We start from the raw sequence: 15,601 nt of genomic DNA, 5'->3' as shown, positions 1-15,601 counted from the left end.
GAATCTTGCCATTAGCCCAGTACTCAGCATTCCTGTTACTCCTTCCAAAGTGAAACACCTCACACTTTTCCGCATTAAACTCCATCTACCACCTCTCAGCCCAGCTCTGCAGCTTATCTATGTCCCTCTGTATCCTATAACATCCTTCAGCACTATCCACAACTCCACCGACCTTCGTGTCATCTGCAAATTTACTAACCCATCCTTCTACACCCTCTTCCAGGTCATTTATAAAAATGACAAACAGCAGTGGCCCCAAAACAGATCCACTAGTAACTGAACTCCAGGATAAACATTTGCCATCAACCACGACCCTCTGTCTTCTTTCAGCTAGCCAATTACAGATCCAAACCACTAAATCACCTTCAATCCCATACTTCCTTATTTTCTGCAATAGCCTATCGTGGGGAACCTTATCAAACGCCTTACTGAAATCCATATACACCACATCAACCGCTTTACCCTCATCCACCTGTTTGGTCACCTTCTCAAAAAACTCAATAAAGTTTGTGAGGCATGACCTACCCTTCACAAAACCGTGTTGACTATCGCTAATCAACTTGTTCTTTTCAAGATGATTATAAACCCTATCTCTTATAACCTTTTCCAAAATGTTATTCACAACCGAAGTAAGGCTCAGAGGTCTATAATTACCAGGGTTGTCTCTACTCCCCTTCTTGAACAAGGGGACAACATTTGCTATCCTCCAGTCTTCCGGCACTATTCCTGTCGACAAAGACGGCATTTGAAGATGACAAATGGACAAGGTAGTCAAGATAGCATATGGAATGCTTCCCTTCATTGGACAGGGCATCGAGTATAAAAACTGGCAAGTCTTGTGACACTTGTATAGAACCTTGATAAAGCCGCATTTGGAATATTGCGCACAATTCTGGTCGCCACACTACCAGAAGGATGTGGAGGCTTTGGAGAGGGTGCAGAGGACGTTTGCCAGGAGGTTGCCTGGTCTGGAGGGCATTAGCTATGTGTAGAGGCTGAATAGACTTGGACTGTTTTCATTAGAACAACGGAGGTTGAGAGGTGAGCTGATAGAGGTCTACAAGATTATGAGGGCCATGGATAGAGTGGATGGGCAGGCACTCTTTCCCAGGGTGGAGGGGTCAGTCACCAGGGGGCATAGATTTAAGGTCGGTGGGGAAAGTTTAGAGGAGATGTGCGAGGCAGGTTTTTTACACAGAGGGTGTTGAATGCGTTGCCAGGGGAGGTTGTGGAAGCAGATACATTAACGGTGTTCAAAAGGCATCTTGGCAAACACATAGATAGGACGGGTATAGAGGGAAATGACACAAAGAAGTGCTGAGGGTTTTGGCAACGGTCGGTATCATGACCGCTTTAGGCTTGGAGGGCCGTAGGGCCTGTTCCTGTGCTGTATTGTTCTTTGTTCTTGAGACAAAGAACAGCCTTCAGTCACCGTCAGAAAACTACCCCACCCCCTCCCCTTTCCCAGAAATCCCCCAACCACTTCCTTTTGAAACAGCACCTTGCTAAACCCATCCCCTCATCATTCACACTTGCTAGGCACGCCAAAACCTGCCTAAACAGGTTCAGCAGACTGCAGCCCCTCCCCCACCTCGCTCCCCTTCACGAGCGAACTGCAGTTTGCTACCCCCCACCCCCCATCAGAGTCCCCCTCCCAGCAATGAACAACAAAGGATAAGCAAACCCCCATACCCAACCCCATCCACCTCAAAGTATCAAAACTCCCCGGCCCCTACTCCACCCTAGCAACTGCTAATCCCCTCTCTGCTTCCATACATCCTCACAAATCCATGGAACCTCGAGAAAGGGAGAGAAGCAACCACAGCAAAAAGAACAATTCCCCAAACATACTTTCAATTGACAATAACAATGTATAGAGAGAATAAGGGGCTTCAGAAAAAATAAACAAAAGAAAACATATCCCCTAGTGCAACAATATCCCCAAACAAACCCATCCCAACAACAACAGCAAAGTACCACTTTCACCATTCTCAGTTCAGCCCAAATCCTTCAGCCTTCACGAACACCTCCGCCTTCTACGCCATCTCAATGAAGTCATCCCAGGAGTTATGTATGACCCTTCGTTTTGCCAGGTAGACCACTCCACCGACTGCTTGAGCATCTCCAGCATCTCTCTCCCATACCGTTCAAAGTGTTTGCTGAACTGCCATTTGAAATCAGCTGCCTTCACCTTTGCCAGCATAATAGGAGGAGCCTATTAGGTGGAGCTTGCCCCCACCATCTTCCCTCCCAATGTACTCTACATTGTGCTCGGCTTTTCCGCTGGATTAGTTTTCGCACCTTTCTTCCCAATGGTTTTAGACATCCTTTAATAACCAAGCCTCAACTGGGACGAGCTTGCTTACAAATTCTCCCTGAAAATCATCCAAAAACCGAGGGTAACGGGAGCTACCCAACGGGTGGCCTCCTCCAACATCTCGCCACTGAAAGGCGGTGAAACAAGAACTGAAGGGAAGGTCATAAAAAGTGTCGGTGCCAGGAGAGATTAAATGACACGGATGTCATGGAATAAAAGGCAAAGGGAATGGTAATGGTTGTTGACATGTAACAATACAGGATGAGTGTGAATGGCAGAATAATGAGCAGCTCTGTCCAAAAGCAGAAACATGGAAAACAAGATTGGGACCGGCATGGCAAAAAAAACAGAATCTAAATAGAGGACAGATCTGTTTGTCATTCTGCCATTCACACTCACTCTGGACAAATGCAGAGGCAAATTGCTTCTACTTTATTTTTTTCATGAGATGTGGGTGTTGCTCACACGGCCAATATCTGTTGCCCATCCCTAATGCCCTTGAATTAAATGGCTTCCTATTCAATTTCAGAGTTAACCACATTGCTGTGGGTCTGCAGTCACATGTCGGTCAGATTTGGTAAGGACGGCAGATTTTCTTTTATGGCATTAGTGGACGAGGTGGGTTTTTACAATAATCGAAGGTGACACCTCCTCCATGATAGTCCTCAATACCGGGGCCCCACAATGCTGCGTACTTAGCCCCCCTACTATACTCCTTATTCACACAAGACTGTGTGGCAAAACCTGGCTCCAACTCTATCCACAAGTTTGCTGATGACATGACCGTAGTGGGTCGGATCTTGAAGAACGATGAGTCAGAGTGCAGGAAAGAGATAGAGAACCTAGTGGCATGGTGTAACATCAAAATTCTCTCCCTCAACGTCAGCAAAACTAAGGAGCTGGACATCGACTTCAGGAAGCAAAGTACCGTCCACGCCCCTGTCTGTATCAATGGTGCCGAGGTGGAGAGGGTTGACAGCTTCAAATACCTACGAGTACACATCACCAACAATCTGTCCTGGTCCACCTACATCAATGCTACAAAGAAGAAAGCACAACAGCACCTATACTTCCTCAAAAAACTAAGGAAATTCGGCATGTCCCCACTGACTCTTACCAATTTTTACAGATGCGCCATAGAAAGCATCCTATCTGGCTGCATCAGTCTGGTATGGCAACTGCTTGGCCCAGGAGCGTAAGAAACTAGAGAGTCGTGAACACAGCCCAGTCCATAAGGTGAACCTGCCTCCCATCTATTGACTCTATCTACACCTCCCGCTGCCTGGGGAAAGCGGACAGCATATTCAACAATCCCTCCCACCCGTGTTATTCACTCTTCCAACCTCTTCCATCGGGCAGAAGATACAAAAGTCTGAGAACGCGTACTAACAGATTCAAAAACAGCTTCTTCCCTGTTGTTACCAGACTCCTAAATGACCCACTTATGGACTGAACTGGTTTCTCTATGCATCTTCTCTACTGTTGTAGCACTACACTCCAGCGGCAGAATTCACTGACAATGGGGCTATGTCCCCACGCCCGTGAGAGAACAGGCGCAAATCACTCTGGACTGTCAAGAAAAAAAGTCCAGAGTGATTCTCCATTTTGAAGGGGGCTTGCAGGGCCCCGGAGTGCTCCAGGCAGCTCTGGCTGCCGATACGGGGCCCTGCATGTTCAGCCACAGGTCCCTGCATTTGCACGGCCGCCACGGTGGCCCCACGCAACACGGCAGACCCACACAGCAAGCTGGCGCCAACAATATAGGCACTCCCAGATCGCGCTCGCCCGCGATCAGTGGCCCCCGATTGCGAGCCTGGCTGTGGGGGATCCGTCACTGGAGGCCATGGGGTGATCCGTCACTGGAGGACCCCCCCCCTCTCCCCCCAGTGACAGATCCCCCCGCTGCCGGCCACGGACTGGGTCCGCAGTCGCCATGCTGAGTGCCTGCGAGTGGAACCATGAGTGAACGATGCTGGCGGGAACTCGGCCAGCTGCCAACATAGAATCGCCGTGGGGGCCACTTTCAATGGCTCCCGACCGGCGCCGCGTCGATCACGCATGCGCGCCTGGTGGCGATTCTCCGGTCCATGGGGAATCATGGGAAGGTTTTGGACCCGATCGCGGGTCTGATGCCCCATTCTCCGCCCCGTGGCGAGCACGATTTTGGCATAGAGGCTCAGAAAACACTGCCCCATGTGCTTCACCCGATGTGTGTCTATGTATTTCCATTGTGAATTTATCATATGTCCTATCGTATGTCCTATGTATGCAACAATCTGCCTGGACTGTATGCAGAACAATACTTGTCATTTTAGCTCGGTACACGTGACAATAAATCTAAATCTAGTTGTCACAGTCTCTATTACTGAGACTAGTTTTGTTATATTCCAGACATATTAATTGAATTTAAGTTCCACCAAGTGTTGTGATGCTTCTTGTCAAGAAACAACATTTGGAAAATTCCTGAGGTGAATGAAAATTATTCCAGTGTTTGGACTGATCTGGACCAATTCTACTTTTAAAAAAGACCTTTAATGAAATGAAATGAAATTATTGTCACAAGTAGGCTTCAATGAAGTTACTGTGAAAAGCCCCTAGTCGCCACATTCCGGCGCCTGTTCGTGGAGGCTGTTACGGGAATCGAACCGTGCTGCTGGCCTGCCTTGGTCTGCTTTAAAAGCCAGCGATTTAGCGCAATGTGCTAAACAGCCAAGAAAATGGTGGCTGACGATCCTGGATTGAAGCCTGCTGTACAATTAGGGCGAGTGCCTTTTTAAAAACATGTCATCTCTTAAAGTACATTAAGGGTTCATACCAATGCCACATGGTGGAATTTAATCCAATAATTTTTTATTTAAAAATGACATGAAATGGTGGAATTTAAAATACATCTGTACATTTGCTCATATATGTCATACTCGCACCTCAGAGATTACAATGTTAAACCCACATGAGGCCTACGGGGGAGGGCTAATTAGCTACCCGGTGAGTCTCGTAGAATACGAGCTTCACCGCTGGAGGGGGGGGGGGGGGGGGGGGGGAGGGGGCACCAGCAGAGTAATGGACTCTGTCATAAAAGCCAGCCCAGATGGGAGCCAAGCAGGAGTAGTCACGGCTGGGACCTGGATTACACTGTGTATGTAGTTTGCTTTGCAATAAAATAAGTTTTTTTACGCCTCTCATGTTGGACTCCTCTGTGACCACTAAAACAATCGAACATGAAAAATATTTTGGAGTTTTGCTCGATTACCTCTGGAGTTCAAGAAGTGTTTACGCAGAGCTAACTAACCTTCAGGATTAGTGGCTCAGAGCCCACCATAATATAGATTCACTTGGCCTGTGAAAGAAACAACTTTATCTGTTAAACAATTCTTTCTCATTCCCGCCCTTGTGGCTAACCCAATGCTTGTTGCAGCAGCAACACCTGCCTATCTGTAACACTAAAGGTGACAACTTCACTCGCCTTCTTGTGCTTCAGATGGAGCTCAGTAAAGAGTTGGACCCCCACAAAAATAACCCACCAAGAAAAAGGTTTGACACATTTGTTTAAAACTAAGCTGGGGCCCACAGTTGAAAATCAATTTGGGTTTTGAGATACGGGAGAAGGGTGGCCAATTGTGTACGGTGGTAGCTATTATCTTGTGCAACTTAATAATTGGGGTCAGCTTTCTTTGTGCTGCATCAGATAATGCCACTGTGTAGCTGCCGTGAAGGAGAGAGCACAATAAAATCCCAATTACCAGCATCCCTTAGGTCCTCAAAATGCTTTTTAACTCCTGGCATTTACACATCAGAAAAACACAGGACAGCCACTCCTGTTTCCGTGACAATGGGAGAGATTCTGCAATAGTCTGGTGGCAATCTGCTACTTCCAATATTCACTGGATTCTATTCACAGGTTCAGAAAGTTTCTTTATCTGTAGTTTTCTGATTAAGGACTGCTGTTTATTGACCCACAATACTGCAGGCCCGTGTTACTGTCAGGCCAACAGACCGACGGACAGCAACACCTAAATGAGCGGGAGAGGGGAGCACCTGGAGATGAACAAAAGCACGCAGAGAGCTATCCAGTACAGTCCGACCGAGCCCAAGCTCTGATTCCAGAGGCAGGCCGACCGTGTTCGAAGAAAAATCAAAGTGTTCGATGGCAAGAAAACAGATGGTTGATTGGTTGGTCAGTACTTTTCTCATTTATCTTTCGAAACTCAGATTTGTTTTGTAATATTATGGTTTTACTAGTAGCAGTGAGGTTTGCTGTTAGTAACACAGCTTATTAGATTGACTGGCAATCATGTCTTATTTATCTTAACTGTTATGAACCCCACACGTACCTTATTGTAGAGTGCGGAGGTCAGGAACTCAAGTCCTGACTATCTTCAGCCTTCCCACGCACGCCTAGCTTTGGGCCTGGAACAAGCACTGCACTCCTTCACATAAAGAGAAATAGAAGGACGAGACAAACTCAGGTCAGATTGCTGGGTGCAGAATGCCATAGCCTAGAAGTGTCACAGGCAAGGGACAGGGGGGGGGGGGGGGGGGGAGAGAGAATGGTCCCAGTTGTGGTGTTCTTTGTGAATCTTGTTCTCAGGATGGATGTTGTAGTGTTCACAAAGACCTCAAGAAGCCATGTTAATAAACAAAGCTAACATTTATTTAGACTACTTAAATTAAGCTCGACCACTTACTTCTAAAGTAAACAATAACCTAATCTACAATCTATACTCAACTACTCTAGTCTTAACACTCTAATACTGCACTGAACTCTATCACTGCTCACTCTCGCTCTCCTCTCCAGCTCTCTCCCAGAGATCTGTGAGTCACTGCTTTATATACTTCTGTAATTAGCTCCATCTAGTGGTCATAGAATTTACAGTGCAGAAGGAGGCCATTCGGCCCATCGAGTCTGCACCGGCTCCTGGAAAGAGCACCCCACCCAAGGCCAACACCTGCACCCTATCCCCATAACCCAGTAACCCCACCCAACACTAAGGGCAATTTTGGTTATCTACATCATGACATTAGCCCTTTGTTATCTGTACATTTCCAATAACGTCACACCAGTCAGGAGAGCTGAGGTAGGGAGAGATCCAAAAAGGAAGGCTGAGGCAATGCCCCAGTAATTGAAGAGGGCCACTGTGGCAAAGGTGCCCCTATGGATCTTTAGCATTCTGCTCAGAACAGCCAAAGATCTAAGCTTGTGCCTTTAACTTGGTGTTTAGGTGCATTCTCGGGAATCGAGGGGAATGGAAAGTCAGGAGATGAGACTGAAACCATACGAGGCGGTCCGTAATTGATGCCATCTGAGTTTGGTAAAAGAAGAAGACTTAAGAGAAGCCATGAAGATTCAAGAAGGCAGCTGAATGTTGGTGTCTCCATTCTGCGGGCCAGTGGGGCAAAGGTACCAGTTTGAAGCAGTGGTGATTTCCTTGTCACTGCCAAAGAGCTGAAATTGTGCTTGCATTTGAGGTGGTGCTTGAGTGTACTCAGGAATCCAGGGGAAAGGAAAAGAATGAAACCTAAGAGGTAATTGAGGCCACCCAATTTGGAGAGACGTTTGGAGTGATTGCAAAGACAAGCTTTTCGAATGTGAAGGTTAAAATCCCTTGTGAAAGGTGGCATTTCAGTAAGATTGGTTGCCTTATAGAATTACTGACATCTGGGTGGGTTGGTGAGAATTCCATGGTATCCATTTTAGTTGCATTTGTCATTTATTGTGTAGTGTGGTGTATTCAACCACAGTTTATTTATTAATTCACATGTACTTCATATTTGACCTGAATGTTATAGAGCATAAGGTAGACATTGTAGATTGCTTTACCTTTCTGACTTTATGTAGTAAAGTTTAATTTTGTTTGTTATTCAGCGGGCAAGTATCTTAAATCTCAAACTCTGTCTACTTTCAACAAAAGTTATTGTCCCTAACCAGTTTAGTGCTTGTACTGTTTGTTTTTGTACAACTGTGTTGTTTACCGTTAAACATAATAAAAAAAAAATCAGAATATCCTACCCCCTTACCCCCTCCCCATATGTTGGTACAGAGGTGAGGGTACCCAGTTTCTCCAATGCAAAATTCGTGTTTGTACTGTTTGGCCTTGGACAACTGTAATGGTTACTGTTCTTAATAAAATATTTGACACATGTCAATGTGGCAATCAATCATTCAAACGGGGGAGTAAATAGGAATGTAGTGATCATAGACGGCTGTATAGTCAGGGCAATGGACAAAGCTCTCTGCAGCCGAGAGCGAGAGTCCAGATGGTTGTGTTGCCTGCCCAGTGCCAGGATTCAGGCCATCTGTTCAGGGTTGCGAATAAACTTGCAGTGGGGAGAGAGGATCCAGTTATCTTGGCCCACAAAGGTATCAACAACTTTGGTAAGACCAAGAAAGGTGAGGGAGTATGAGAAGCTTGGGGCTAAATTTAAAAAGCAGAACTTCAAAGGTAATAAACTCTGCATTATTTCCTGAATCACAAGCAAATTAACATTGGGTTAATAAGATTAGAGAGTTATATGTGGGAGAAGTGTGTTTCAACTCATGGGGCACTGGCATCAGTACCAAAGAAAGTGAGAGTCATGTTTTTGAGATGGTGGAAAACACAACGTGATAGGACCAGTGTTCTGGTGAGTTGTATAACTAGGGTCGGTAGAAAGGGTTTTGAATTAGAATCAGGGGTTGTGGGATCAACTGAGGGAAGATGTGATGAGTTAAAGAGAGATGACGAGGTAAGAGAGCTAGATGGCTTCTTATGTTTGCTTGGATGTCGGGATTGTAAACGGGTGGCACAATAGCACAGTAGGTAGCATGGTTACTTCACAGTTCCAGGGCCCCAGGTTCGATTCCCGGCTTGGGTCACTGTCTGTGTGGAGTCTGCACATTCTCCCTGTGTCTGTGTGGATTTCTTCCGGGTGCTCCGGTTTCCTCCCACAAGTCCCGAAAGACGTGCTTGTTGGGTGAATTGGACATACTGAATAGTCGTTCAGTGTACCCGAACAGGCGCCGGAATGTGGCGACGAGGGGCTTTTCACAGTAACTTCATTGCAGTGTTAATGTAAGCCGACTTGTGACAATAAAGTTTATTATTATTATTAAACGAGGTGTTTGATATGTTACTAGGAGGGGAAGAGGAGTATAGTAAGAGTATTAGGGGCTGGGCACCTGGGAAGAGAGTGGCCAGGGCGATTATGTTCTTGTTGGTTTTTCGGGCAGGAACCCTGGGTGGGGGCCACCTCACTAGCAAGCGGGAGTAATAATAATATTTATTATTGCTACAAGTAGGCTTACATTAACAGTGCAATGAAGTAATGTGAAAAGCCCCTCGTTGCCACACTACCACTGGGTTGTGGTCAACACTTCGGCGGGGGGAAGCTAGTCTGGGGGGGCTACGTTTCCACCTGGCAGGGGCTAGTTTTCGGTATTTGGGAGGCCTGGTGGTGCAGGATTCCGCGCTTCCCATGTAAATTGAATTTTACCAGCCTAGCGGTTGGGCTAAGTCTGACCTGCAAAACTGGGACAGCCTCCCTTTGTCCTTGGCGGCCATGTTCAATCCATCACAATAAACATCTTAACGAGATTCTTGTTCTTATTTCAGTGTCTTCTGGTATTTTTACCCTAAGTTATTTTTCAGGCGGGGGTTGGCGCGGGGGGGGGGGGGGGGGGGGGGGGGGGGGGGAAATACAAAATATCCAAACAACAACAATAAACTAAAAGATTGACAATAATAAACCAGGAAACCAACCTCAGTGTATTTGACCTTCTTGAGGTGAAAGAACATCATTAGGTCACTCATCCACGGTGCAGCAGGGTGGTGCAGTGGTTAGCACTGCTGCCTCACAGCGCCGAGGTCCCAGGTTCGATCTCGGCTCTGGGTCACTGTCCGTGTGGAGTTTGCACATTTTCCCCATGTTTGCATGGGTTTCGCCCCCAGAAACCAAAGATGTGCAGGTAGGTGGATTGGCCATGCTAAATTGCCCCTTAATTGGAAAAAATGAATTTTGTTTTTAAAAAGGGAAAAAAAGTCACCCAGCCACACCTAACACTTGGTGGCGTCACCAACCTCCAACTCATTAGGATTCACCTCGGAGCAACCAGCGAGGCGAAGGCTAGGACATCTGCCCCTTCCCCCGTCCACAGCTCTGACACCCCAAATATAGTCACCAAAAGGACAGGGCTCCAGCTCAATATTCAGAATCACCAACATGGTGCTGAAAAAAGAAACCCAAAACCCCACAAGCTTGGGAAAGGGCCAGAACATGTGTATGCGACTCGCGGGCCACCTCAAACAGCGCTCGCACCTTTCCTCAACCCCCACAAGGAAGCGACTCATTCTGGCCTTCATAAAATGGGCCCTAAACAGTACCTTGAGCTGGATTAGGCTCAGCCTCGCACAGGATGGCATTGCGTTCACCCTACGAAGGGCCTCACTACACACCTACCCCTCTAATATAGGCCCCAGCTCCTCCTCCCACTTGGCCTTCATCCCTTTCACTGAGACCAGATCCTTCCCAAAATCCATCCGTATACACCAGCACAGGATAAAATCCTATCCAGTAGGGTTGATGGAGGATTCACTGGGAATGTTCGTCAAATGTACCTGGGCATACCTAAACGCATCCGACTGTCTCTTTCAATTCCTCCAAGCTGTCAAACTGCCCCTCCAGGAATAAATCACTCACTCTCTCCAGCCCCTTCCCTTTCCATCCCTCCAAATGTGGCATCTAACTTCATCGGCTCCAACAGGTGGTTCTCACCAATGGGGGCCAACCTTGACACTGACCCCAACTTGAAGTGCCTCCCCACTTTTAAAGTGGAGACAACTGTTGGGATTTGATGAATATTTTGCCGGAGCAGAGACGGCAGAGATGCCGTCACCAGCACCGCCAAACTGGACCCTCTACACAACCCAGACTCCACTTACACCCAGGTAGATCCCGGATCTCCGCACCACCCCAACACCTTCTCCCCATTGGCAGTCCAGTAATAAAACGCCAATCTCCTGGATGGTGTGAAGCAGAGGCGTAACATCCTCGATCGCAAAAACAGAAAAATCTGGATAATCTCAGCAGGTCTGACAGTATCTATAGAGAGAGAAGGTTGCTCGCATCGAGAGTCGGGATAATTTTTTGTCAAATCTGGAGAGAACTGGAAATAGGGTTAGATTTGTACTGTTATGTTGGCGGGGGGGAGGTGCATGATGGCTAGAGCAGTGGGGCTGGATGGGGGACCAGGTGGAGATGGACAACGATGCCATGGACAAAAAGAAAAAGGGAACGTAAACAGTGGTGATCATGGCCAAGAAGGGTGCTGATAGTGGCACATCGAGAGATCAGAATGTAATAATGGCAGAACAAAAGTAAGCAGTGTGTCAAACCTAGACCAGGAAACAGGTGGCCCTAGTGGGATGGGATGGGGGGAGGGGAGACAGCGGTGAGGGAAAAATGGATCGATGGAAGAAATGAAAAGAAATTGATAGAAATAAAAGTGGGGTAAAGGCGGATGAGAAAGTTCATGGTCTGAAGTTGTTGAACTCGATGTTAAGTCTGGAAGGCTGTAACATTCCAGAAGAATGTAACATGCTCTGGAAACAGCCAAGCAGCTCTGAGGAAGACATCTTGGAGTCAAGCATGGAGAAGCTGTCATCCGCATGTTCCACCAGGGCAGATACTCACACCTTGGTGAGATTAACTAATAGGCAGGCTTCTGGGTCACCGACTGGTAAGCACCACACAGCTGAAGATCCACAGCAGGCAGAGGAAGGAACGTCCCAGGGAACGGACACTCGGAGGCATGCCAGAGCCTAGGACTCAGCTGAGCCCCTGGCTGGTGACATGCCCCTGGATCCGGTCATCCCAGGGCTGTGCGAATTGTAAAGGCAGAATTGCGAGCATCAAGAAGGGACGATAGCATCCCTCCTCGAACTACAAGGTGGACTGGAAGAATCCCATCGCCATCACTCCAACACAACAAGGCCAACACTGCGAGGGTTGCGTCTGCCATGACCTTCATGGCTAAGGGCATGGACTCCATGGTACAGGGCTTCAAGAGGATCTCATTTCAGTTGCCCCTCTATTCCATGGAGGGGTACAGATGACCTGGGGCACCTGAAGAGAAGAGGATTGGCAGGAACGCATCCCAGGCCTTCCAGCAGGTGACCCTGGGGGTGCCCAGCCCATCTGACATCCCACTCACTGTGTGCGACACACATCCAGCCCTGTACACCAAGGAGGGCAGCGCGACAATACTTGTGCAGCCCGAAAGCAGGCCAGGACTTTCAAGTTCTCAGACATCCTAGGCAACAAGGTATGGAAGGCAGCATGTTGCCTCAACCTCAGCTGTGAATCCTGAGGATACACTTAGATGTAGCGGTAGGGTGGTGTAGAGTAAGGCACCCCGTGGGCACAGGTGGATCTCGGCTAGAGATGTATTACAATGGTGACTAGTAGGGATGAGTCACCATTGTAATATTGCTTTTTTATTAAACATTACTTTGTTCACATACAGATCCTCCACATTGTCATTTCATTGTGCAATGGTCCACAAAACCCCGGGGCACACTCAGCACTTCATCCCCGTGGAGAATAGCAGTGCCCTCCCCACCTCCACAAATCAACATTCTTGCCTCTCATGTCAACCACTCTTCCCTAGTGATGAGGATGCCAAGGGCTGGCAGAGTTTTGGGAGCCTGTCCACATATTATGTAAGGTGAAAGAAAACACCAGGACCCCTAACGTTGGAGGGGGCAGTAGTAACTGAGATTTATCATCCAGCATCTCTGAACCCATGATAAGTCTGTTCATTGGCAGGACATGTTCAGCTGTTGGTCAGGCAGGACCTAATCATCGCCCCATGACATTCACTGGCATTGCCATCGCTGAATCCCCACAATCAACATCCTGATGTTTACCATTGATCAGAAACTGAACTGGACTAGCCACATTAATACTGTGGCTACCCGGGCAGGTCAAAGGCTAGGAATCCTATGGCAAGTAACTCACCTCTGACCTCCCCAAAACCTGTCCACAATCTACAAGGCACAAGTCAGGAGTGTATTAGAATACTCCCCACTTGCCTGGATGAGTGCAGTCCAATAACGCTCAAGAAGCTCAACACCACCCAGGACAAAGCAGCTGTTTGATTGCTCCCAAATCCACAAACATTCAAACCCTCCACCACCGAAGAACAGTGGCAGCCGTGTGTACCATCTACAAGATGCACTGCAGTAGCTCACCAAGGTTCCTTTGACAGCACCTTCCAAACCCACAACCACTACCACATAGAAGGCCAACAGCAGCAGATACCTGGGAACCCCACCACCTGGAGGTTCCCCTCCAAGTCACTCAGCACCACGACTTGGAAATATATTGCCGTGCCTTCACTGTCGATGGGCCAACTCCCTCCCTAACAACACTGTACCTTCACCTCAGGGACTGCAGCGGTTCAAGTAGGCAGCTCATCATCACCTCTTGAAGGGCAACTAGGGATGATCAATGAATGCTGGCCTAACCAGCGACCCCCACATCCCATAAATGAATTTATAAAAACGAATCAGCCATATCGTTGAGGATGAGGAACAGCGCTCTGTCCTCAATGCAAGTCAGCATCATTCTCCTGCAGAGTTCAGCTCATGCATTTAGCACCCTGCCCATGAATGTTGGAACTATCACAAGCACTTCCTGCAGGCACCACAATAGTGATTTGATGTCAAATCCCATGAAGGGACAGCCCTCCACACCCTAACCTGGTCGACTTAAACCAAGATGCGGAAATGTCCCTAACCCTTCGCGGGCTCTGGTTATCGCCTGAGGTCTTTCTTCCTCCCCCTCTGCATGTTGACCCTCGCCACTCTCTTCGATCTCCTCTTTACCCGAGGAGACGTGGCACTCCTCCACCTCCTCCTGGTCCAGCTGCTCATCCGCTGCACTACCAGGTTGTACAGAGCGAAGCAGCCCACTGTGATGCGGGACACTCTTTGAGGGCTGTCTTGAGGGGCTCCCCCAACCGGTCCGGGCACCAGAACCGCAACTTGAACAGTCCAATCGCCTGCTCGACCCGTGCACATGTTGACATATTAGCCTTATTGTAGCGAGTCTCGGCAAGTGTTTGCGGTCTCCACATTGGAGTCATCAGCCAGCTCCCAAGGGAGTACTCTTTGTCCCTAAGGAGCTCTCCCTCCAGCCGCTGCTCTTTCTCAAAGATGGCTGGGATCTGCCAGCACCCCAAGATCTAATTATCATGGGCGCTCCCCAGGAAACGGGCACGCACCATGTGCATCCTGTGGTCACAGACGAGCTGGACATTGAGGGAGTGGTATCCCTTGCGGTTCAAAAATGGCGCCCCTATTGCCATGGAGACAACAGAGCCAAGTGGGTGCAATTAAAGACACCCTGCACCTGGGGCATGCCTGCTATATGGAGAAGGCCCATGGAACTGGCATTCTGGCCTGGTCCCGGTCTAAGAATTATTTTGGCCCTCGCGAATAATAGATCTCTGATCTCCTTGTTGCACTTGTGCGGGCTAACTGTTGCGCTGATTACCTGTGCTGCCCTGAAACGAGCCACGGGCATAGAAGTTGAGAGAGGCAGTAACTTTCAGGGCCACAGGCAACAGGCGACCCCTCAGTTCATGTGGTGCCAACTCTTGTATCACCTGGCACATGCTCCACAATCTCCTGGGACAGAGACAGTCTTCTCCGGCACTGGAGCTCTGGCCTCTGGAGGTAGGAAGTTTCACATTGGAACACTCATGGCCGGTAGTGTCTGCTCTGAGATTTTGCCATATGTGGCCCTGTTCCAGGAAGATCAATGGTCCCTGCCTTCCTCTTCTGTACAGAGTGCGGTTCCTGGCCGAGGGCAACAGCACGTCGAAGTCGCTGCTGCTGCTCGATCACAGTCAATAGAATAGCCAATTCGACTCCCCTCTCAACTCCACTTGAATGAAGCGCTTTGACCCTTGAGTCTTAGTGGTCCCTAACCCCCAAACCCCCTCTTAGAGACCCCATTCTGCCCATGCAGCCTGACCTCTCATGGGACCCCAGCCAAGAACCTCAGCCACCCTCCTGTGCTGACCCTGTGGATTTACCTGCTCCCACCCACTTTTCGGCTGCCACTCTGGAAGGGAAATCCCTCGGTGGTTATACCACCACCAGCCCAGCAAGGAGGACAGGGGAAGATCGGAAGTGGCCATCTTGCCGGAGAGAATCTCGTTTTTCAATTCTGACTGAATTGTCCGCCCACAGTACGCTCACTGACAGCTGACGCAGGCTCAAATCACCCGCAGCATGTCAATTT

At 48.3% G+C, this 15,601-nt stretch overlaps 1 protein-coding gene across 1 annotated transcript in view; it reads right to left on the bottom strand.

The window, feature by feature from the left end:
* The window catches only part of LOC119970654 (interleukin-6 receptor subunit beta), a 116,850-nt gene extending 106,698 nt beyond the window's left edge, over nt 1-10,152 (bottom strand). The window contains exons 1-2 of the mRNA XM_038805620.1: nt 10,054-10,152; nt 6,649-6,744 (exon numbers count right to left, since the gene is read on the bottom strand). The gene's annotated coding sequence lies outside the window, so the exon portion shown is untranslated. The remainder of the gene's footprint in view (nt 1-6,648; nt 6,745-10,053) is intronic.
* Nucleotides 10,153-15,601: the final 5,449 nt, after the last annotated feature.

Source organism: Scyliorhinus canicula, chromosome 8 (assembly GCF_902713615.1).
Source record: "Scyliorhinus canicula chromosome 8, sScyCan1.1, whole genome shotgun sequence".
In the NCBI taxonomy this organism is placed as follows: domain Eukaryota; kingdom Metazoa; phylum Chordata; class Chondrichthyes; order Carcharhiniformes; family Scyliorhinidae; genus Scyliorhinus; species Scyliorhinus canicula.
The sequence above is the reverse complement of the archived record's forward strand: the minus strand, read 5'-3'. Positions and strand labels throughout refer to the sequence as shown.